We start from the raw sequence: 25,846 nt of genomic DNA, 5'->3' as shown, positions 1-25,846 counted from the left end.
TGGAGTCCAATTGTCTCACTTTCACATTTATAAAGTCACAGTCTATAATCAGTTCAATTAAGTCCCACAGTCAATCGTTTCACTGTTAAAAGCCATACAACCTAGTAATGTCAGAAAAATATCGCTAAATACATGTTGGTACGAATATGTGCCTCAACCATTGTAACTCAAACGGATTGATACTGTTAGAAAGTCAATGAAATGTACTTTTTGAAACTGTCTCTATTTCTTCAGCGCGGGATAACAGCTAGGATTGGTCCCACAGTAAGAAATGACTTATTTATCTAAATTTTTTAATGAAGCGGTACCACAGAGACCAGTTTAATCGCTAAGTTTCGGCAATCATGTCAAATTAAGAAGAATGTTATTTCTTGGAGTCCAATTGTCTCACTTTCACATTTATAAAGTGACAGTCTATAATCAGTTCAATTAAGTCCCACAGTCATTCGTTTCACTGTTAAAAGCCATACAACCTAGTAATATTAGAAAAATATTGCTAAATACATGTTGGTACGAATATGTGACCAAACCGTTGTAACTGAAAGGGACTGACACCGTTAAAAAGTCAATGAAATGTAGTTTTTGAAACTGTCGCTATTTCTTCAGCGCGCGAGAACGGATAGCATTGGTCCCACAGTAAAGAATGACTTATTTATCTAAACTCTTAAATGAAGCGCTACCACAGCGGCCAGTGTAATAACTGAGTTCCGGCAATCACGTCAAATTAAGAAGAATGTTATTTCTTGAAGTCCAATTGTCTCATTTTTCACATTGATCAGGTCACAGTCCAAAATCAGTTCAATTAAATCCCACAGTCAATCGTTTCATAGTAAAAAGCAACGCAACCTAGTAATATTAGAAAAATATTGCTAAATATATGTTGGTACGAATATGTGACCAAACCATTGTAACTGAAAGGGACTGACACCGTTAAAAAGTCAATGAAATGTAGTTTTTGAAACTGTCGCTATTTCTTCAGCGCGCGCTAACGGCTAGGATTGGTCCCACAGTAAAAAAACGACTTTTTTTAGCTTAATTTTTAAATGAAGCGCTACCACAGCGCCCCGTGTAATCGCTGAGTTCCGGCAATCACGTCAAATTAAGAAGAATGTTATTTCTTAGAGTCCAATTGTCTCACTTTCACATTTATAAGGTCACAGTCCATAATCAGTTCAATTTAGTCCCACAGTCAATCATTTCCCTGTTAAAAGCCATACAACCTAGTAATATCAGAAAAATATCGCTAAATACATGTTGGTACGAACATGTGCCTCAACCATTGTAACTCAAACGGATTGATACTGTTAGAAAGTCAATGAAATGTAGTTTTTGAAACTATTGCTACTTCTTCAGCGCGGGATAACAGCTAGGATTGGTCCCACAGTAAGAAATGACTTATTTATCTAAATTTTTAAATGAAGCGCTACCACAGAGCCCAGTGTAATCGCTGAGTTCCGGCAATCACGTCAAACTAAGAAGAATGTTATTTCTTGGAGTCCAATTGTCTAACTTTCACATCTATAAAGTCACAGTCTATAATCAGTTCAATTAAGTCCCACAGTCAATCGTTTCACTGTTAAAAGCCATACAACCTAGTAATATCAGAAATATATCGCTAAATACATGTTGGTACGAATATGTGCCTCAACCATTGTAACTCAAACGGATTGATACTGTTAGAAAGTCAATGAAATGTCCTTTTTGAAACTGTCTATATTTCTTCAGCGCGGGATAACAGCTAGGATTGGTCCTACAGTAAGAAATGACTTATTTATCTAAATTTTTAAATGAAGCGGTACCACAGAGCCCAGTTTAATCGCTAAGTCTCGGCAATCATGTCAAATTAAGAAGAATGTTATTTTTTGGAGTCCAATTGTCTCCTTTATCACATTGATCAGGTCACAGTCCAAAATCAGTTCCATTAAATCCCACAGTCAATCGTTTCATAGTAAAAAGCAACGCAACCTAGTAATATTAGAAAAATATTGCTAAATATATGTTGGTACGAATATGTGACCAAACCATTGTAACTGAAAGGGACTGACACCGTTAAAAAGTCAATGAAATGTAGTTTTTGAAACTGTCGCTATTTCTTCAGCGCGCGCTAACGGCTAGGATTGGTCCCACAGTAAAAAAACGACTTTTTTTAGCTTAATTTTTAAATGAAGCGCTACCACAGCGCCCCGTGTAATCGCTGAGTTCCGGCAATCACGTCAAATTAAGAAGAATGTTATTTCTTAGAGTCCAATTGTCTCACTTTCACATTTATAAGGTCACAGTCCATAATCAGTTCAATTTAGTCCCACAGTCAATCATTTCCCTGTTAAAAGCCATACAACCTAGTAATATCAGAAAAATATCGCTAAATACATGTTGGTACGAACATGTGCCTCAACCATTGTAACTCAAACGGTTTGATACTGTTAGAAAGTCAATGAAATGTAGTTTTTGAAACTATTGCTACTTCTTCAGCGCGGGATAACAGCTAGGATTGGTCCCACAGTAAGAAATGACTTATTTATCTAAATTTTTAAATGAAGCGCTACCACAGAGCCCAGTGTAATCGCTGAGTTCCGGCAATCACGTCAAACTAAGAAGAATGTTATTTCTTGGAGTCCAATTGTCTAACTTTCACATCTATAAAGTCACAGTCTATAATCAGTTCAATTAAGTCCCACAGTCAATCGTTTCACTGTTAAAAGCCATACAACCTAGTAATATCAGAAATATATCGCTAAATACATGTTGGTACGAATATGTGCCTCAACCATTGTAACTCAAACGGATTGATACTGTTAGAAAGTCAATGAAATGTCCTTTTTGAAACTGTCTATATTTCTTCAGCGCGGGATAACAGCTAGGATTGGTCCTACAGTAAGAAATGACTTATTTATCTAAATTTTTAAATGAAGCGGTACCACAGAGCCCAGTTTAATCGCTAAGTCTCGGCAATCATGTCAAATTAAGAAGAATGTTATTTTTTGGAGTCCAATTGTCTCCTTTATCACATTTATCAGGTGACAGTCCAAAGTTAGTTCAATTAAGTCCCACAGTCAATCGTTTCATAGTTAAAGGCGATGCAACCTAGTAATATTAGAAAAATATTGCTAAATACATGTTGGTACGAATATGTGACCAAACCGTTGTAACTGAAAGGGACTGACACCGTTAAAAAGTCAATGAAATGTAGTTTTTGAAACTGTCGCTATTTCTTCAGCGCGCGATAACGGATAGCATTGGTCCCACAGTAAAGAATGACTTATTTATCTAAACTCTTAAATGAAGCGCTACCACAGCGGCCAGTGTAATCACTGAGTTCCGGCAATCACGTCAAATTAAGAAGAATGTTATTTCTTGAAGTCCAATTGTCTCATTTTTCACATTGATCAGGTCACAGTTCAAAATCAGTTCAATTAAATCCCACAGTCAATCGTTTCATAGTAAAAAGCAACGCAACCTAGTAATATTAGAAAAATATTGCTAAATACATGTTGGTACGAATATGTGACCAAATCATTGTAACTGAAAGGGACTGACACCGGTAAAAAGTCAATGAAATGTAGTTTTTGAAACTGTCGCTATTTCTTCAGCGCGCGCTAACGGCTAGGATTGGTCCCACAGTAAAAAAACGACTTTTTTTAGCTTAATTTTTAAATGAAGCGCTACCACAGCGCCCAGTGTAATCGCTGAGTTCCGGCAATCACGTCAAATTAAGAAGAATGTTATTTCTTAGAGTCCAATTGTCTCACTTTCACATTTATAAGGTCACAGTCCATAATCAGTTCAATTAAGTCCCACAGTCAATCATTTCCCTGTTAAAAGCCATACAACCTAGTAATATCAGAAAAATATCGCTAAATACATGTTGGTACGAACATGTGCCTCAACCATTGTAACTCAAACGGATTGATACTGTTAGAAAGTCAATGAAATGTAGTTTTTGAAACTATTGCTACTTCTTCAGCGCGGGATAACAGCTAGGATTGGTCCCACAGTAAGAAATGACTTATTTATCTAAATTTTTAAATGAAGCGCTACCACAGAGCCCAGTGTAATCGCTGAGTTCCGGCAATCACGTCAAATTAAGAAGAATGTTATTTCTTGGGATCCAATTGTCTAACTTTCACATCTATAAAGTCACAGTCTATAATCAGTCCAATTAAGTCCCACAGTCAATCGTTTCACTGTTAAAAGCCATGCAACCTAGTAATATCAGAAATATATCGCTAAATACATGTTGGTACGAATATGTGCCTCAACCATTGTAACTCAAACGGATTGATACTGTTAGAAAGTCAATGAAATGTCCTTTTTGAAACTGTCCATATTTCTTCAGCGCGGGATAACAGCTAGGATTGGTCCTACAGTAAGAAATGACTTATTTATCTAAATTTTTAAATGAAGCGGTACCACAGAGCCCAGTTTAATCGCTAAGTTTCGGCAATCATGTCAAATTAAGAAGAATGTTATTTTTTGGAGTCCAATTGTCTCATTTATCACATTTATCAGGTGACAGTCCAAAGTTAGTTCAATTAAGTCCCACAGTCAATCGTTTCATAGTTAAAAGCGATGCAACCTAGTAATATTAGAAAAATATTGCTAAATACATGTTGGTACGAATATGTGACCAAACCGTTGTAACTGAAAGGTACTGACACCGTTAAAAAGTCAATGAAATGTAGTTTTTGAAACTGTCGCTATTTCTTCAGCGCGCGATAGCGGATAGCATTGGTCCCACAGTAAAGAATGACTTATTTATCTAAACTCTTAAATGAAGCGCTGCCACAGCGGCCAGTGTAATCACTGAGTTCCGGCAATCACGTCAAATTAAGAAGAATGTTATTTCTTGAAGTCCAATTGTCTCATTTTTCACATTTATAAGGTCACAGCCCATAATCAGTTCAATTAAGTCCCATAGTCAATTGTTTCCCTGTTAAAAGCCATACAACCTAGTAATATCAAAAAAATATCGCTAAATACATGTTGGTACGAATATGTGCTTCAACCATTGTAACTCAAACGGATTGATACTGTTAGAAAGTCAATGAAATGTACTTTTTGAAACTGTCTCTATTTCTTCAGCGCGGGATAACAGCTAGGATTGGTCCCACAGTAAGAAATGACTTATTTATCTAAATTTTTAAATGAAGCGCTACCACAGAGCCCAGTGTAATCGCTAAGTTTCGGCAATCATGTCAAATTAAGAAGAATGTTATTTCTTGGAGTCCAATTGTCTCCTTTATTACATTTATCAGGTGACAGTCCAAATTTAGTTCAATTAAGTCCCACATTCAATCGTTTCATAGTTAAAAGCGATGCAACCTAGTAATATTAAAAAAATATTGCTAAATACATGTTGATACGAATATGTGACCAAACCGTTGTAACTGTAAGGGAATGACACCGTTAGAAAGTCAATGAAATGTAGTTTTTGAAACTGTCGCTATTTCTTCAGCGCGCGATAACGGATAGGATTAGTCCCACAGTAAAGAATGACTTATTTATCTAAACTCTTAAATGAAGCGCTACCACAGCGGCCAGTGTAATCGCTGAGTTCCGGCAATCACGTCAAATTAAGAAGAATTTTTTTCTTGGAGTCCATTTGTCTCATTTATTACATTGATCAGGTCACAGTCCAAAATCAGTTCAATTAAGTCCCACAGTCAATCGTTTCACTGTTAAAAGCGATGCAACCAAGTAACATCAGATAAATATCGCTAAATACATGTTGGGACGAATATGTGACCCAAACGTTGTAACTCAAACGGACTGACACTGTTAGAAAGTCAATGAAATGTAGTTTTTGAAACTACTGCTACTTCTTCAGCGCGCGCTAACGGCTAGGATTGGTCCCACAGTAAAAAAATGACTTTTTTTAGCTTAATTTTTAAATGAAGCGCTACCACAGCGCCCAGTGTAATCGCTGAGTTCCGGCAATCACGTCAAATTAAGAAGAATGTTATTTCTTGGAGTCCAATTGTCTCACTTTCACATTTATAAAGTCACAGTCTATAATCAGTCCAATTAAGTCCCACAGTCAATCGTTTCACTGTTAAAAGCCACACAACCTAGTAATATCAGAAAAATATCGCTAAATACATGTTGGTACGAATATGTGCTTCAACCATTGTAACTCAAACGGATTGATACTGTTAGAAAGTCAATGAAATGCACTTTTTGAAACCGTCTCTAATTCTTCAGCGCGGGATAACAGCTAGGATTGGTCCCACAGTAAGAAATGACTTATTTATCTAAATTTTTAAATGAAGCGCTACCACAGAGCCCAGTGTAATCGCTAAGTTTCGGCAATCATGTCAAATTAAGAAGAATGCTATTTCTTGGAGTCCAATTGTCTCCTTTATTACATTTATCAGGTGACAGTCCAAAGTTAGTTCAATTAAGTCCCACAGTCAATCGTTTCATAGTTAAAAGCGATGCAACCTAATAATATTAGAAAAATATTGCTAAATACATGTTGGTACGAATATGTGACCAAACCGTTGTAACTGAAATGGACTGACACCGTTAAAAAGTCAATGAAATGTTGTTTTTGAAACTGTCGCTATTTCTTCAGCGCGCGATAACGGATAGGATTGGTCCCACAGTAAAAAATGACTTATTTATCTAAACTCTTAAATGAAGCGCTACCACAGCGGCCAGTGTAATCACTGAGTTCCGGCAATCACGTCAAATTAAGAAGAATGTTATTTTTTGGAGTCCAATTGTCTCCTTTATCACATTTATCAGGTGACAGTCCAAAGTTAGTTCAATTAAGTCCCACAGTCAATCGTTTCATAGTTAAAAGCGATGCAACCTAGTAATATTAGAAAAATATTGCTAAATACATGTTGGTACGAATATGTGACCAAACTGTTGTAACTGAAAGGGCCTGACACCGTTAAAAAGTCAATGAAATGTAGTTTTTGAAACTGTCGCTATTTCTTCAGCGCGCGATAACGGATAGCATTGGTCCCACAGTAAAGAATGACTTATTTATCTAAACTCTTAAATGAAGCGCTACCACAGCGGCCAGTGTAATCACTGAGTTCCGGCAATCACGTCAAATTAAGAAGAATTTTTTTCTTGGAGTCCATTTGTCTCCTTTATCACATTTATCAGGTGACAGTCCAAAGTTAGTTCAATTAAGTCCCACAGTCAATCGTTTCATAGTTAAAAGCGATGCAACCTAGTAATATTAGAAAAATATTGCTAAATACATGTTGGTACGAATATGTGACCAAACTGTTGTAACTGAAAGGGCCTGACACCGTTAAAAAGTCAATGAAATGTAGTTTTTGAAACTGTCGCTATTTCTTCAGCGCGCGATAACGGATAGCATTGGTCCCACAGTAAAGAATGACTTATTTATCTAAACTCTTAAATGAAGCGCTACCACAGCGGCCAGTGTAATCACTGAGTTCCGGCAATCACGTCAAATTAAGAAGAATTTTTTTCTTGGAGTCCATTTGTCTCATTTATTACATTGATCAGGTCACAGTCCAAAATCAGTTCAATTAAGTCCCACAGTCAATCGTTTCACTGTTAAAAGCGATGCAACCAAGTAACATCAGATAAATATCGCTAAATACATGTTGGTACGAATATGTGACCAAACTGTTGTAACTGAAAGGGCCTGACACCGTTAAAAAGTCAATGAAATGTAGTTTTTGAAACTGTCGCTATTTCTTCAGCGCGCGATAACGGATAGCATTGGTCCCACAGTAAGAAATGACTTATTTATCTAAATTTTTAAATGAAGCGCTACCACAGAGCCCAGTGTAATCGCTAAGTTTCGGCACTCATGTCAAATTAAGAAGAATGTTATTTCTTGGAGTCCAATTGTCTCCTTTATCACATTTATCAGGTGACAGTCCAAAGTTAGTTCAATTAAGTCACACATTCAATCGTTTCATAGTTAAAAGCGATGCAACCTAGTAATATTAAAAAAATATTGCTAAATACATGTTGATACGAATATGTGACCAAACCGTTGTAACTGTAAGGGAATGACACCGTTAGAAAGTCAATGAAATGTAGTTTTTGAAACTGTCGCTATTTCTTCACCGCGCGATAACGGATAGGATTGGTCCCACAGTAAAGAATGACTTATTTATCTAAACTCTTAAATGAAGCGCTACCACAGCGGCCAGTGTAATCGCTGAGTTCCGGCAATCACGTCAAATTAAGAAGAATGTTTTTCTTGGAGTCCATTTGTCTCATTTATTACATTGATCAGGTCACAGTCCAAAATCAGTTCAATTAAGTACCACAGTCAATCGTTTCACTGTTAAAAGCGATGCAACCAAGTAACATCAGATAAATATCGCTAAATACATGTTGGTACGAATATGTGACCCAAACGTTGAAACTCAAACGGACTGACACCGTTAGAAAGTCAATGAAATGTAGTTTTTGAAACTATTGCTACTTTTTCAGCGCGCACTAACGGCTAGGATTGGTCCCACAGTAAAAAAATGACTTTTTTTAGCTTAATTTTTAAATGAAGCGCTACCACAGCGCCCAGTGTAATCGCTGAGTTCCGGCAATCACGTCAAATTAAGAAGAATGTTATTTCTTGGAGTCCAATTGTCTCACTTTCACATTTATAAAGTCACAGTCTATAATCAGTCCAATTAAGTCCCACAGTCATTCGTTTCACTGTTAAAAGCCATACAACCTAGTAATATCAGAAAAATATCGCTAAATACATGTTGGTACGAATATGTGCCTCAACCATTGTAACTCAAACGGATTTATACTGTTAGAAAGTCAATGAAATGCACTTTTTGAAACCGTCTCTAATTCTTCAGCGCGGGATAACAGCTAGGATTGGTCCCACATTAAGAAATGACTTATTTATCTAAATTTTTAAATGAAGCGCTACCACAGCGGCCAGTGTAATCACTGAGTTCCGGCAATCACGTCAAATTAAGAAGAATGTTATTTTTTGGAGTCCAATTGTCTCCTTTATCACATTTATCAGGTGACAGTCCAAAGTTAGTTCAATTAAGTCCCACCGTCAATCGTTTCATAGTTAAAAGCGATGCAACCTAGTAATATTAGAAAAATATTGCTAAATACATGTTGGTACGAATATGTGACCAAACCGTTGTAACTGAAAGGGACTGACACCGTTAAAAAGTCAATGAAATGTAGTTTTTGAAACTGTCGCTATTTCTTCAGCGCGCGATAACGGATAGCATTGGTCCCACAGTAAAGAATGACTTATTTATCTAAACTCTTAAATGAAGCGCTACCACAGCGGCCAGTGTAATCACTGAGTTCCGGCAATCACGTCAAATTAAGAAGAATGTTATTTCTTGAAGTCCAATTGTCTTATATTTCACATTGATCAGGTCACAGTCCAAAATCAGTTCAATTAAGTCCCACAGTCAATCGTTTCACTGTTAAAAGCGATGCAACCTAGTAATATCAGATAAATATCGCTAAATACATGTTGGTACGAATATGTGACCCAAACGTTGCAACTCAAACGGACTGACACCGTTAGAAAGTCAATGAAATGTAGTTTTTGAAACTATTGCTACTTCTTCAGCGCGCGCTAACGGCTAGGATTGGCCTAACAGTAAAAAAACGACTTTTTTTAGCTTAATTTTTAAATGAAGCGCTACCACAGCGCCCAGTGTAATCGCTGAGTTCCGGCAATCACGTCAAATTAAGAAGAATGTTATTTCTTGGAGTCCAATTGTCTCACTTTCACATTTATAAGGTCACAGCCCATAATCAGTTCAATTAAGTCCCACAGTCAATTGTTTCCCTGTTAAAAGCCATACATCCTAGTAATATCAGAAAAATATCGCTAAATACATGTTGGTACGAATATGTGCCTCAACCATTGTAACTCAAACGGATTGATACTGTTAGAAAGTCAATGAAATGTACTTTTTGAAACTGTCTCTATTTCTTCAGCGCGGGATAACAGCTAGGATTGGTCCCACAGTAAGAAATGAGTTATTTATCTAAATTTTTAAATGAAGCGCTACCACAGAGCCCAGTGTAATCGCTAAGTTTCGGCAATCATGTCAAATTAAGAAGAATGTTATTTCTTGGACTCCAATTGTCTCCTTTATCACATTTATCAGGTGACAGTCCAAAGTTAGTTCAATTAAGTCCCACATTCAATCGTTTCATAGTTAAAAGCGATGCAACCTAGTAATATTAAAAAAATATTGCTAAATACATGTTGATACGAATATGTGACCAAACCGTTGTAACTGTAAGGGAATGACACCGTTAGAAAGTCAATGAAATGTAGTTTTTGAAACTTTCGCTATTTCTTCAGCGCGCGATAACAGCTAGGATTGGTCCCACAGTAAAGAATGACTTATTTATCTAAACTCTTAAATGAAGCGCTACCACAGCGGCCAGTGTAATCGCTCAGTTCCGGCAATCACGTCAAATTAAGAAGAACTTTTTTCTTGGAGTCCATTTGTCTCATTTATTACATTGATCAGGTCACAGTCCAAAATCAGTTCAATTAAGTCCCACAGTCAATCGTTTCACTGTTAAAAGCGATGCAACCAAGTAACATCAGATAAATATCGCTAAATACATGTTGGTACGAATATGTGACCCAAACGTTGTAACTCAAACGGACTGACACCGTTAGAAAGTCAATGAAATGTAGTTTTTGAAACTATTGCTACTTTTTCAGCGCGCGCTAACGGCTAGGATTGGTCCCACAGTAAAAAAATGACTTTTTTTAGCTTAATTTTTAAATGAAACGCTACCACAGCGCCCAGCGTAATCGCTGAGTTCCGGCAATCACGTCAAATTAAGAAGAATGTTATTTCTTGGAGTCCAATTGTCTCACTTTCACATTTATAAAGTCACAGTCTATAATCAGTCCAATTAAGTCCCACAGTCAATCGTTTCACTGTTAAAAGCCATACAACCTAGTAATATCAGAAAAATATCGCTAAATACATGTTGGTACGAATATGTGCCTCAACCATTGTAACTCAAACGGATTGATACTGTTAGAAAGTCAATGAAATGCAATTTTTGAAACCGTCTCTAATTCTTCAGCGCGGGATAACAGCTAGGATTGGTCCCACAGTAAGAAATGACTTATTTATCTAAATTTTTAAATAAAGCGCTACCACAGAGCCCAGTGTAATCGCTAAGTTTCGGCAATCATGTCAAATTAAGAAGAATGCTATTTCTTGGAGTCCAATTGTCTCCTTTATCACATTTATCAGGTGACAGTCCAAAGTTAGTTCAATTAAGTCCCACAGTCAATCGTTTCATAGTTAAAAGCGATGCAACCTAATAATATTAGAAAAATATTGCTAAATACATGTTGGTACGAATATGTGACCAAACCGTTGTAACTGAAAGGGACTGACACCGGTAAAAAGTCAATGAAATGTAGTTTTTGAAACTGTCGCTATTTCTTCAGCGCGCGATAACGGATAGGATTGGTCCCACAGTAAAGAATGACTTATTTATCTAAACTCTTAAATGAAGCGCTACCACAGCGGCCAGTGTAATCACTGAGTTCCGGCAATCACGTCAAATTAAGAAGAATGTTATTTCTTGAAGTCCAATTGTCTCCTTTATCACATTTATCAGGTGACAGTCCAAAGTTAGTTCAATTAAGTCCCACCGTCAATCGTTTCATAGTTAAAAGCGATGCAACCTAGTAATATTAGAAAAATATTGCTAAATACATGTTGGTACGAATATGTGACCAAACCGTTGTAACTGAAAGGGACTGACACCGTTAAAAAGTCAATGAAATGTAGTTTTTGAAACTGTCGCTATTTCTTCAGCGCGCGATAACGGATAGCATTGGTCCCACAGTAAAGAATGACTTATTTATCTAAACTCTGAAATGAAGCGCTACCACCGCGGCCAGTGTAATCACTGAGTTCCGGCAATCACGTCAAATTAAGAAGAATGTTATTTCTTGAAGTCCAATTGTCTTATATTTCACATTGATCAGGTCACAGTCCAAAATCAGTTCAATTAAGTCCCACAGTCAATCGTTTCACTGTTAAAAGCGATGCAACCAAGTAACATCAGATAAATATCGCTAAATACATGTTGGTACGAATATGTGACCCAAACGTTGTAACTCAAACGGACTGACACCGTTAGAAAGTCAATGAAATGTAGTTTTTGAAACTATTGCTACTTTTTCAGCGCGCGCTAACGGCTAGGATTGGTCCCACAGTAAAAAAATGACTTTTTTTAGCTTAATTTTTAAATGAAGCGCTACCACAGCGCCCAGTGTAATCGCTGAGTTCCGGCAATCACGTCAAATTAAGAAGAATGTTATTTCTTGGAGTCCAATTGTCTCACTTTCACATTTATAAAGTCACAGTCTATAATCAGTCCAATTAAGTCCCACAGTCAATCGTTTCACTGTTAAAAGCCATACAACCTAGTAATATCAGAAAAATATCGCTAAATACATGTTGGTACGAATATGTGCCTCAACCATTGTAACTCAAACGGATTGATACTGTTAGAAAGTCAATGAAATGCAATTTTTGAAACCGTCTCTAATTCTTCAGCGCGGGATAACAGCTAGGATTGGTCCCACAGTAAGAAATGACTTATTTATCTAAATTTTTAAATAAAGCGCTACCACAGAGCCCAGTGTAATCGCTAAGTTTCGGCAATCATGTCAAATTAAGAAGAATGCTATTTCTTGGAGTCCAATTGTCTCCTTTATCACATTTATCAGGTGACAGTCCAAAGTTAGTTCAATTAAGTCCCACAGTCAATCGTTTCATAGTTAAAAGCGATGCAACCTAATAATATTAGAAAAATATTGCTAAATACATGTTGGTACGAATATGTGACCAAACCGTTGTAACTGAAAGGGACTGACACCGTTAAAAAGTCAATGAAATGTAGTTTTTGAAACTGTCGCTATTTCTTCAGCGCGCGATAACGGATAGGATTGGTCCCACAGTAAAGAATGACTTATTTATCTAAACTCTTTAATGAAGCGCTACCACAGCGGCCAGTGTAATCACTGAGTTCCGGCAATCACGTCAAATTAAGAAGAATGTTATTTCTTGAAGTCCAATTGTCTCATTTTTCACATTTATCAGGTCACAGTCCAAAGTTAGTTCAATTAAGTCCCACAGTCAATCGTTTCTTTGTTAAAAGCGATGAAACCTAGTAATGTCAGAAAAATATCGCTAAATACATGTTGGTACAAATATGTGACACAACCGTTGAAACTCAATCGAATTGACACCGTTAGAAAGTCAATGAAGTGTTATTTTTGAAACTGTCGCTATTTCCTCAGCGCGCGATAACGGATAGGATTGGTCCCACAGTAAAGAACGACTTATTTATCTAAATTTTTAAATGAAGCGCTACCACAACGCCCAGTGTAATCGCTGATTTCCGGCAATCACGTCAAATTAAGAAGAATGTTTTTTCTTGGAGTCCATTTGTCTCATTTATTACATTGATCAGGTCACAGTCCAAAATCAGTTCAATTAAGTCCCACAGTCAATCGTTTCACTGTTAAAAGCGATGCAACCTAGTAATATTAGAAAAATATTGCTAAATACATGTTGATACGAATATGTGACCAAACCGAACCGTTGTACCTGAAAGTGACTGACACCGTTAGAAAGTCAATGAAATGTAGTTTTTGAAACTGTCGCTATTTCTTTAGCGCGCGATAACGGATAGGATTGGTCCCACAGTAAAGAATGACTTATTTATCTAAACTCTTAAATGAAGCGCTACCACAGCGGCCAGTGTAATTGCTGAGTTCCGGCAATCACGTCAAATTAAGAAGAATGTTATTTCTTGAAGTCCAATTCTCTCATTTTTCACATTTATCAGGTCACAGTGCAAAGTTAGTTCAATTAAGTCCCACAGTCAATCGTTTCTTTGTTAAGAGCGATGAAACCTAGTAATATCACAAAAATATCGCTAAATACATGTTGGTACGAATATGTGACACAACCGTTGAAACTCAATCGAATTGACACCGTTAGAAAGTCAATGAAGTGTAGTTTTTAAAACTGTCGCTATTTCCTCAGCGCGCGATAACGGATAGGATTGGTCCCACAGTAAAGAACGACTTATTTATCTAAATTTTTAAATGAAGCGCTACCACAACGCCCAGTGTAATCGCTGATTTCTGGCAATCACGTCAAATTAAGAAGAATGTTTTTTCTTGGAGTCCATTTGTCTCATTTATTACATTGATCAGGTCACAGTCCAAAATCAGTTCAATTAAGTCCCACAGTCAATCGTTTCACTGTTAAAAACGATGCAACCTAGTAATATCAGATAAATATTGCTAAATACATGTTGGTACGAATATGTGACCCAAACGTTGTAACTCAAACGGACTGACACCGTTAGAAAGTCAATGAAATGTAGTTTTTGAAACTATTGCTACTTCTTTCGCGCGCACTAACGGCTAGGATTGGTCCCACAGTAAAAAAATGACTTTTTTTAGCTTAATTTTTAAATGAAGCGCTACCACAGCGCCCAGTGTAATCGCTGAGTTCCGGCAATCACGTCAAATTAAGAAGAATGTTATTTCTTGGAGTCCAATTGTCTCACTTTCACATTTATAAGGTCACAGTCCATAATCAGTTCAATTAAGTCCCACAGTCAATCGTTTCATAGTTAAAAGCGATGCAACCTAGTAATATTAGAAAAATATTGCTAAATACATGTTGATACGAATATGTGACCAAACCGTTTTAACTGAAAGGGACTGACACCGTTAGAAAGTCAATGAAATGTAGGTTTTGAAACTGTCGCTATTTCTTCAGCGCGCGATAACGGATAGGATTGGTCCCACAGTAAAGAATGACTTATTTATCTAAACTCTTAAATGAAGCGCTACCACAGCGGCCAGTGTAATCGCTGATTTCCGGCAATCACGTCAAATTAAGAGGAATGTTTTTTGTTGGAGTCCATTTGTGTCATTTATTACATTGATCAGGTCACAGTCCAGAGTTAGTTCAAATATGTCCCACAGTCAATCGTTTCACTGTTAAAAGTAATATCAGATAAATATTGCTAAATACATGTTGGTACGAATATGTGACCCAAACGTTGTAACTCAAACGGACTGACACCGTTAGAAAGTCAATGACATGTAGTTTTTGAAACTATTGCTACTTCTTCAGCGCGCGATAACGGATAGGATGGGTCCCACAGTAAAGAATGACTTATTTATCTAAACTCTTAAATGAAGCGCTACCACAGCGGCCAGTGTAATCGCTGAGTTCCGGCAATCACGTCAAATTAAGAGGAATGTTTTTTCTTGGAGTCCATTTGTCTCATTTATTACATTGATCACGTCACAGTTCAAAGTTAGTTCAAATATGTGCCACAGTCAATCGTTTCACTGTTAAAAGCGATGCAACCTAGTTATATCAGATAAATATTGCTAAATACATGTTGGTACGAATATGTGACCCAACCGTTGAAACTCAATCGGACTGACACCGTTAAAAAGTCAATGAAATGTGATTTTTGAAACTGTCGCTATTTCTTCAGCGCGCGATAACGGCTAGGATTGGTCCCGCAGTAAAAAATGACTTTTTTATCTTAATTTTTAAATGAAGCGCTACCACAGAGCCCAGTGTAATCGCTAAGTTTCGGCAATCATGTCAAATTAAGAAGAATGTTATTTCTTGGAGTCGAATTGTCTCCTTTATCACATTTATCAGGTGACAGTCCAAAGTTAGTTCAATTAAGTCCCACAGTCAATCGTTTCGAAGTTAAAAGCGATGCAACCTAGTAATATTAGAAAAATATTGCTAAATACATGTTGGTACGAATATGTGACCAAACCGTTGTAACTGAAAGGGACTGACACCGTTAGAAAGTCAATGAAATGTAGTTTTTGAAACTGTCGCTATTTCTTCAGCGCGCGATAACGGATAGGATTGGTCCCACAGTAAAAAATGACTTATTTATCTAAACTCTTAAATGAAGCGCTACCACAGCCGCCAGTGTAATCGGTAAGTTCCAGCAATCACGTCAAATTAAGAGGAATGTTTTTTCTTGGAGTCCATTTGTCTCATTTATTACATTGATCAGGTCACAGTCCAAAGTTAGTTCAAATATGTCCCACAGTCAATCGTTTCACTGTTAAAAGCGATGCAATCTAGTAATATCAGATAAATATCGCTAAATACATGTTATTAGGAATATGTGACCCAACTGTTGAAACTCAAACGGACTGACACCGTTAGAAAGTCAATGAAATGTAATTTTTGAAACTGTCGCTATTTCTTCAGCGCGCGATAACGGCTAGGATTGGTCCCGCAGTAAAAAATGACTTTTTTATCTTAATTTTTAAATGAAGCGCTACCACAGCGGCTAGTGTAATCGCTGAGTTCCGGCAATCACGTCAAATTAAGAGGAATGTTTTTTCTTGGAGTCCATTTGTCTCATTTATTACATTGATCAGGTCACAATCCAAAATCAGTTCAATTAAGTCCCACAGTCAATCGTTTCACTGTTAAAAGTAATATCAGATAAATATTGCTAAATACATGTTGGTACGAATATGTGACCCAAACGTTGTAACTCAAACGGACTGACACCGTCAGAAAGTCAATGACATGTAGTTTTTGAAACTATTGCTACTTCTTCAGCGCGCGATAACGGATAGGATTGGTCCCACAGTAAAGAATGACTTATTTATCTAAACTCTTAAATGAAGCGCTACCACAGCGGCCAGTGTAATCGCTGAGTTCCGGCAATCACGTCAAATTAAGAGGAATGTTTTTTCTTGGAGTCCATTTGTCTCATTTATTACATTGATCACGTCACAGTCCAAAGTTAGTTCAAATATGTGCCACAGTCAATCGTTTCACTGTTAAAAGCGATGCAACCTAGTTATATCAGATAAATATTGCTAAATACATGTTGGTACGAATATGTGACCCAACCGTTGAAACTCAATCGGACTGACACCGTTAAAAAGTCAATGAAATGTAATTTTTGAAACTGTCGCTATTTCTTCAGCGCGCGATAACGGCTAGGATTGGTCCCGCAGTAAAAAATGACTTTTTTATCTTAATTTTTAAATGAAGCGCTACCACAGAGCCCAGTGTAATCGCTAAGTTTCGGCAATCATGTCAAATTAAGAAGAATGTTATTTCTTGGAGTCGAATTGTCTCCTTTATCACATTTATCAGGTGACAGTCCAAAGTTAGTTCAATTAAGTCCCACAGTCAATCGTTTCATAGTTAAAAGCGATGCAACATAGTAATATTAGAAAAATATTGCTAAATACATGTTTGTACGAATATGTGACCAAACCGTTGTAACTGAAAGGGACTGACAACGTTAGAAAGTCAATGAAATGTAGTTTTTGAAACTGTCGCTATTTCTTCAGCGCGCGATAACGGATAGGATTGGTCCCACAGTAAAAAATGACTTATTTATCTAAACTCTTAAATGAAGCGCTACCACAGCCGCCAGTGTAATCGCTAAGTTCCAGCAATCACGTCAAATTAAGAGGAATGTTTTTTCTTGGAGTCCATTTGTCTCATTTATTACATTGATCAGGTCACAGTCCAAAGTTAGTTCAAATATGTCCCACAGTCAATGGTTTCACTGTTAAAAGCGATGCAATCTAGTAATATCAGATAAATATCGCTAAATACATGTTATTACGAATATGTGACCCAACTGTTGAAACTCAAACGGACTGACACCGTTAGAAAGTCAATGAAATGTAATTTTTGAAACTGTCGCTATTTCTTCAGCGCGCGATAACGGCTAGGATTGGTCCCGCAGTAAAAAATGACTTTTTTATCTTAATTTTTAAATGAAGCGCTACCACAGAGCCCAGTGTAATCGCTGATTTCCGGCAATCACGTCAAATTAAGAAAATGTTTTTTCTTGGAGTCCATTTGTCTCATTTATTACATTGATCAGGTCACAATCCAAAATCAGTTCAATTAAGTCCCACAGTCAATCGTTTCACTGTTAAAAGTAATATCAGATAAATATTGCTAAATACATGTTGGTACGAATATGTGACCCAAACGTTGTAACTCAAACGGACTGACACCGTTAGAAAGTCAATGACATGTCGTTTTTGAAACTATTGCTACTTCTTCAGCGCGCGATAACGGATAGGATTGGTCCCACAGTAAAGAATGACTTATTTATCTAAACTCTTAAATGAAGCGCTACCACAGCGGCCAGTGTAATCGCTGAGTTCCGGCAATCACGTCAAATTAAGAAGAATGTTATTTCTTGGAGTCGAATTGTCTCCTTTATCACATTTATCAGGTGACAGTCCAAAGTTAGTTCAATTAAGTCCCACAGTCAATCGTTTCATAGTTAAAAGCGATGCAACCTAGTAATATCAGATAAATATCGCTAAATACTTGTTGGTACGAATATGTGACCCAACCGTTGAAACTCAAACGGACTGACACCGTTAAAAAGTCAATGAAATGTAATTTTTGAAACTGTCGCTATTTCTTCAGCGTGCGATAACGGCTAGGATTGGTCCCGCAGTAAAAAATGACTTTTTTATCTTAATTTTTAAATGAAGCGCTACCACAGAGCCCAGTGTAATCGCTAAGTTTCGGCAATCATGTCAAATTAAGAAGAATGTTATTTCTTGGAGTCGAATTGTCTTCTTTATCACATTTATCAGGTGACAGTCCAAAGTTAGTTCAATTAAGTCCCACAGTCAATCGTTTCATAGATGAAAGCGATGCAACCTAGTAATATTAGAAAAATATTGCTAAATACATGTTGGTACGAATATGTGACCAAACCGTTGTAACTGAAAGGGACTGACACCGTTAGAAAGTCAATGAAATGTAGTTTTTGAAACTGTCGCAATTTCTTCAGCGCGTGATAACGGATAGGATTGGTCCCACAGTAAAGAATGACTTATTTATCTAAACTCTTAAATGAAGCGCTACCACAGCGGCCAGTGTAATCGCTGAGTTCCGGCAATCACGTGAAATTAAGAAGAATGTTATTTCTTGAAGTCCAATTGTCTCATTTTTCACATTTATCAGGTCACAGTCCAAAGTTAGTTCAATTATGTCCCACAGTCAATCGTTTCACTGTTAAAAGCGATGCAACCTAGTAATATCAGATAAATATCGCTAAATACATGTTGGTACGAATATGTGACCCAACTGTTGAAACTCAAACGGACTGACACCGTTAGAAAGTCAATGAAATGTAATTTTTGAAACTGTCGCTATTTCTTCAGCGCGCGAAAACGGATAGGATTGGTCCTACAGTAAAGAACGACTTATTTATCTAAATTTTTAAATGAAGCGCTACCACAGCGCCCAGTGTAATCGCTGAGTTCCGGCAATCACGTCAAATTAAGAAGAATGTTATTTCTTGGAGTCCAATTGTCTCACTTTCACATTTATAAGGTCACAGTCCATAATCAGTTCAATTAAGTCCCACAGTCAATCGTTTCATAGTTAAAAGCGATGCAACCTAGTAATATTAGAAAAATATTGCTAAATACATGTTGATACGAATATGTGACCAAACCGTTTTAACTGAAAGGGACTGACACCGTTAGAAAGTCAATGAAATGTAGTTTTTGAAACTGTCGCTATTTCTTCAGCGCGCGATAACGGATAGGATTGGTCCCACAGTAAAGAATGACTTATTTATCTAAACTCTTAAATGAAGCGCTACCACAGCGGCCAGTGTAATCGCTGATTTCCGGCAATCACGTCAAATTAAGAGGAATGTTTTTTGTTGGAGTCCATTTGTGTCATTTATTACATTGATCAGGTCACAGTCCAGAGTTAGTTCAAATATGTCCCACAGTCAATCGTTTCACTGTTAAAAGCGATGCAACCTAGTAATATCAGATAAATATCGCTAAATACATGTTGGTACGAATATGTGACCCAACCGTTGAAACTCACACGGACTGACACCGTTAAAAAGTCAATGAAATGTAATTTTTAAAACTGTCGCTATTTCTTCAGCGCGCGATAACGGCTAGGATTGGTCCCGCAGTAAAAAATGACTTTTTTATCTTAATTTTTAAATGAAGCGCTACCACAGAGCCCAGTGTAATCGCTGATTTCCGGCAATCACGTCAAATTAAGAAAATGTTTTTCTTGGAGTCCATTTGTCTCATTTATTACATTGATCAGGTCACAATCCAAAATCAGTTCAATTAAGTCCCACAGTCAATCGTTTCACTGTTAAAAGTAATATCAGATAAATATTGCTAAATACATGTTGGTACGAATATGTGACCCAAACGTTGTAACTCAAACGGACTGACACCGTTAGAAAGTCAATGACATGTAGTTTTTGAAACTATTGCTACTTCTTCAGCGCGCGATAACGGATAGGATTGGTCCCACAGTAAAGAATGACTTATTTATCTAAACTCTTAAATGAAGCGCTACCACAGCGGCCAGTGTAATCGCTGAGTTCCGGCAATCACGTCAAATTAAGAGGAATGTTTTTTCTTGGAGTCCATTTGTCTCATTTATTACATTGATCACGTCACAGTCCAAAGTTAGTTCAAATATGTGCCACAGTCAATCGTTTCACTGTTAAAAGCGATGCAACCTAGTTATATCAGATAAATATTGCTAAATACATGTTGGTACGAATATGTGACCCAACCGTTGAAACTCAATCGGACTGACACCGTTAAAAAGTCAATGAAATGTAATTTTTGAAACTGTCGCTATTTCTTCAGCGCGCGATAACGGCTAGGATTGGTCCCGCAGTAAAAAATGACTTTTTTATCTTAATTTTTAAATAAAGCGCTACCACAGAGCCCAGTGTAATCGCTAAGTTTCGGCAATCATGTCAAATTAAGAAGAATGTTATTTCTTGGAGTCGAATTGTCTCCTTTATCACATTGATCAGGTCACAGTCCAAAGTTAGTTCAATTATGTCCCACAGTCAATCGTTTCACTGTTAAAAGCGATGCAATCTAGTAATATCAGATAAATATCGCTAAATACATGTTATTACGAACATGTGACCCAACTGTTGAAACTCAAACGGACTGACACCGTTAGAAAGTCAATGAAATGTAATTTTTGAAACTGTCGCTATTTCTTCAGCGCGCGATAACGGCTAGGATTGGTCCCGCAGTAAAAAATGACTTTTTTATCTTAATTTTTAAATGAAGCGCTACCACAGCGGCCAGTGTAATCGCTGAGTTCCGGCAATCACGTCAAATTAAGAGGAATGTTTTTTCTTGGAGTCCATTTGTCTCATTTATTACATTGATCAGGTCACAATCCAAAATCAGTTCAATTAAGTCCCACAGTCAATCGTTTCACTGTTAAAAGTAATATCAGATAAATATTGCTAAATACATGTTGGTACGAATATGTGACCCAAACGTTGTAACTCAAACGGACTGACACCGTTAGAAAGTCAATGACATGTAGTTTTTGAAACTATTGCTACTTCTTCAGCGCGCGATAACGGATAGGATTGGTCTCACAGTAAAGAATGACTTATTTATCTAAACTCTTAAATGAAGCGCTACCACAGCGGCCAGTGTAATCGCTGAGTTCCGGCAATCACGTCAAATTAAGAGGAATGTTTTTTCTTGGAGTCCATTTGTCTCATTTATTACATTGATCACGTCACAGTCCAAAGTTAGTTCAAATATGTGCCACAGTCAATCGTTTCACTGTTAAAAGCGATGCAACCTAGTTATATCAGATAAATATTGCTAAATACATGTTGGTACGAATATGTGACCCAACCGTTGAAACTCAATCGGACTGACACCGTTAAAAAGTCAATGAAATGTAATTTTTGAAACTGTCGCTATTTCTTCAGCGCGCGATAACGGCTAGGATTGGTCCCGCAGTAAAAAATGACTTTTTTATCTTAATTTTTAAATGAAGCGCTACCACAGAGCCCAGTGTAATCGCTAAGTTTCGGCAATCATGTCAAATTAAGAAGAATGTTATTTCTTGGAGTCGAATTGTCTCCTTTATCACATTTATCAGGTGACAGTCCAAAGTTAGTTCAATTAAGTCCCACAGTCAATCGTTTCATAGTTAAAAGCGATGCAACCTAGTATTATTAGAAAAATATTGCTAAATACATGTTGGTACGAATATGTGACCAAACCGTTGTAACTGAAAGGGACTGACAACGTTAGAAAGTCAATGAAATGTAGTTTTTGAAACTGTCGCTATTTCTTCAGCGCGCGATAACGGATAGGATTGGTCCCAGAGTAAAAAATGACTTATTTATCTAAACTCTTAAATGAAGCGCTACCACAGCCGCCAGTGTAATCGCTAAGTTCCAGCAATCACGTCAAATTAAGAGGAATGTTTTTTCTTGGAGTCCATTTGTCTCATTTATTACATTGATCAGGTCACAGTCCAAAGTTAGTTCAAATATGTCCCACAGTCAATCGTTTCACTGTTAAAAGCGATGCAATCTAGTAATATCAGATAAATATCGCTAAATACATGTTATTACGAATATGTGACCCAACTGTTGAAACTCAAACGGACTGACACCGTTAGAAAGTCAATGAAATGTAATTTTTGAAACTGTCGCTATTTCTTCAGCGCGCGATAACGGCTAGGATTGGTCCCGCAGTAAAAAATGACTTTTTTATCTTAATTTTTAAATGAAGCGCTACCACAGAGCCCAGTGTAATCGCTGATTTCCGGCAATCACGTCAAATTAAGAAAATGTTTTTTCTTGGAGTCCATTTGTCTCATTTATTACATTGATCAGGTCACAATCCAAAATCAGTTCAATTAAGTCCCACAGTCAATCGTTTCACTGTTAAAAGTAATATCAGATAAATATTGCTAAATACATGTTGGTACGAATATGTGACCAAAACGTTGTAACTCAAACGGACTGACACCGTTAGAAAGTCAATGACATGTAGTTTTTGAAACTATTGCTACTTCTTCAGCGCGCGATAACGGATAGGATTGGTCCCAGAGTAAAGAATGACTTATTTATCTAAACTCTTAAATGAAGCGCTACCACAGCGGCCAGTGTAATCGCTGAGTTCCGGCAATCACGTCAAATTAAGAAGAATGTTATTTCTTGGAGTCGAATTGTCTCCTTTATCACATTTATCAGGTGACAGTCCAAAGTTAGTTCAATTAAGTCCCACAGTCAATCGTTTCATAGTTAAAAGCGATGCAACCTAGTAATATCAGATAAATATCGCTAAATACTTGTTGGTACGAATATGTGACCCAACCGTTGAAACTCAAACGGACTGACACCGTTAAAAAGTCAATGAAATATAATTTTTGAAACTGTCGCTATTTCTTCAGCGTGCGATAACGGCTAGGATTGGTCCCGCAGTAAAAAATGACTTTTTTATCTTAATTTTTAAATGAAGCGCTACCACAGAGCCCAGTGTAATCGCTAAGTTTCGGCAATCATGTCAAATTAAGAAGAATGTTATTTCTTGGAGTCGAATTGTCTTCTTTATCACATTTATCAGGTGACAGTCCAAAGTTAGTTCAATTAAGTCCCACAGTCAATCGTTTCATAGATGAAAGCGATGCAACCTAGTAATATTAGAAAAATATTGCTAAATACATGTTGGTACGAATATGTGACCAAACCGTTGTAACTGAAAGGGACTGACACCGTTAGAAAGTCAATGAAATGTAGTTTTTGAAACTGTCGCAATTTCTTCAGCGCGTGATAACGGATAGGATTGGTCCCACAGTAAAGAATGACTTATTTATCTAAACTCTTAAATGAAGCGCTACCACAGCGGCCAGTGTAATCGCTGAGTTCCGGCAATCACGTGAAATTAAGAAGAATGTTATTTCTTGAAGTCCAATTGTCTCATTTTTCACATTTATCAGGTCACAGTCCAAAGTTAGTTCAATTATGTCCCACAGTCAATCGTTTCACTGTTAAAAGCGATGCAACCTAGTAATATCAGATAAATATCGCTAAATACATGTTGGTACGAATATGTGACCCAACTGTTGAAACTCAAACGGACTGACACCGTTAGAAAGTCAATGAAATGTAATTTTTGAAACTGTCGCTATTTCTTCAGCGCGCGATAACGGCTAGGATTGGTCCCGCAGTAAAAAATGACTTTTTTATCTTAATTTTTAAATGAAGCGCTACCACAGAGCCCAGTGTAATCGCTGATTTCCGGCAATCACGTCAAATTAAGAAAATGTTTTTTCTTGGAGTCCATTTGTCTCATTTATTACATTGATCAGGTCACAATCCAAAATCAGTTCAATTAAGTCCCACAGTCAATCGTTTCACTGTTAAAAGTAATATCAGATAAATATTGCTAAATACATGTTGGTACGAATATGTGACCCAAACGTTGTAACTCAAACGGACTGACACCGTTAGAAAGTCAATGACATGTAGCTTTTGAAACTATTGCTACTTCTTCAGCGCGCGATAACGGATAGGATTGGTCCCACAGTAAAGAATGACTTATTTTTCTAAACTCTTAAATGAAGCGCTACCACAGCGGCCAGTGTAATCGCTGAGTTCCGGCAATCACGTCAAATTAAGAGGAATGTTTTTTCTTGGAGTCCATTTGTCTCATTTATTACATTGATCACGTCACAGTCCAAAGTTAGTTCAAATATGTGCCACAGTCAATCGTTTCACTGTTAAAAGCGATGCAACCTAGTTATATCAGATAAATATTGCTAAATACATGTTGGTACGAATATGTGACCCAACCGTTGAAACTCAATCGGACTGACACCGTTAAAAAGTCAATGAAATGTAATTTTTGAAACTGTCGCTATTTCTTCAGCGCGCGATAACGGCTAGGATTGGTCCCGCAGTAAAAAATGACTTTTTTATCTTAATTTTTAAATGAAGCGCTACCACAGAGCCCAGTGTAATCGCTAAGTTTCGGCAATCATGTCAAATTAAGAAGAATGTTATTTCTTGGAGTCGAATTGTCTCCTTTATCACATTTATCAGGTGACAGTCCAAAGTTAGTTCAATTAAGTCCCACAGTCAATCGTTTCATAGTTAAAAGCGATGCAACCTAGTAATATTAGAAAAATATTGCTAAATACATGTTGGTACGAATATGTGACCAAACCGTTGTAACTGAAAGGGACTGACACCGTTAGAAAGTCAATGAAATGTAGTTTTTGAAACTGTCGCTATTTCTTCAGCGCGCGATAACGGATAGGATTGGTCCCACAGTAAAAAATGACTTATTTATCTAAACTCTTAAATGAAGCGCTACCACAGCCGCCAGTGTAATCGCTAAGTTCCAGCAATCACGTCAAATTAAGAGGAATGTTTTTTCTTGGAGTCCATTTGTCTCATTTATTACATTGATCAGGTCACAGTCCAAAGTTAGTTCAAATATGTCCCACAGTCAATCGTTTCACTGTTAAAAGCGATGCAATCTAGTAATATCAGATAAATATCGCTAAATACATGTTATTACGAATATGTGACCCAACTGTTGAAACTCAAACGGACTGACACCGTTAGAAAGTCAATGAAATGTAATTTTTGAAACTGTCGCTATTTCTTCAGCGCGCGATAACAGCTAGGATTGGTCCCGCAGTAAAAAATGACTTTTTTATCTTAATTTTTAAATGAAGCGCTACGACAGAGCCCAGTGTAATCGCTAAGTTTCGGCAATCATGTCAAATTAAGAAGAATGTTATTTCTTGGAGTCGAATTGTCTTCTTTATCACATTTATCAGGTGACAGTCCAAAGTTAGTTCAATTAAGTCCCACAGTCAATCGTTTCATAGATGAAAGCGATGCAACCTAGTAATATTAGAAAAATATTGCTAAATACATGTTGGTACGAATATGTGACCAAGCCGTTGTAACTGAAAGGGACTGACACCGTTAGAAAGTCAATGAA

Source organism: Hydractinia symbiolongicarpus, chromosome 7 (genome assembly GCF_029227915.1).
Source record: "Hydractinia symbiolongicarpus strain clone_291-10 chromosome 7, HSymV2.1, whole genome shotgun sequence".
Taxonomy (NCBI): domain Eukaryota; kingdom Metazoa; phylum Cnidaria; class Hydrozoa; order Anthoathecata; family Hydractiniidae; genus Hydractinia; species Hydractinia symbiolongicarpus.
This window is presented reverse-complemented; position numbering follows the sequence as displayed.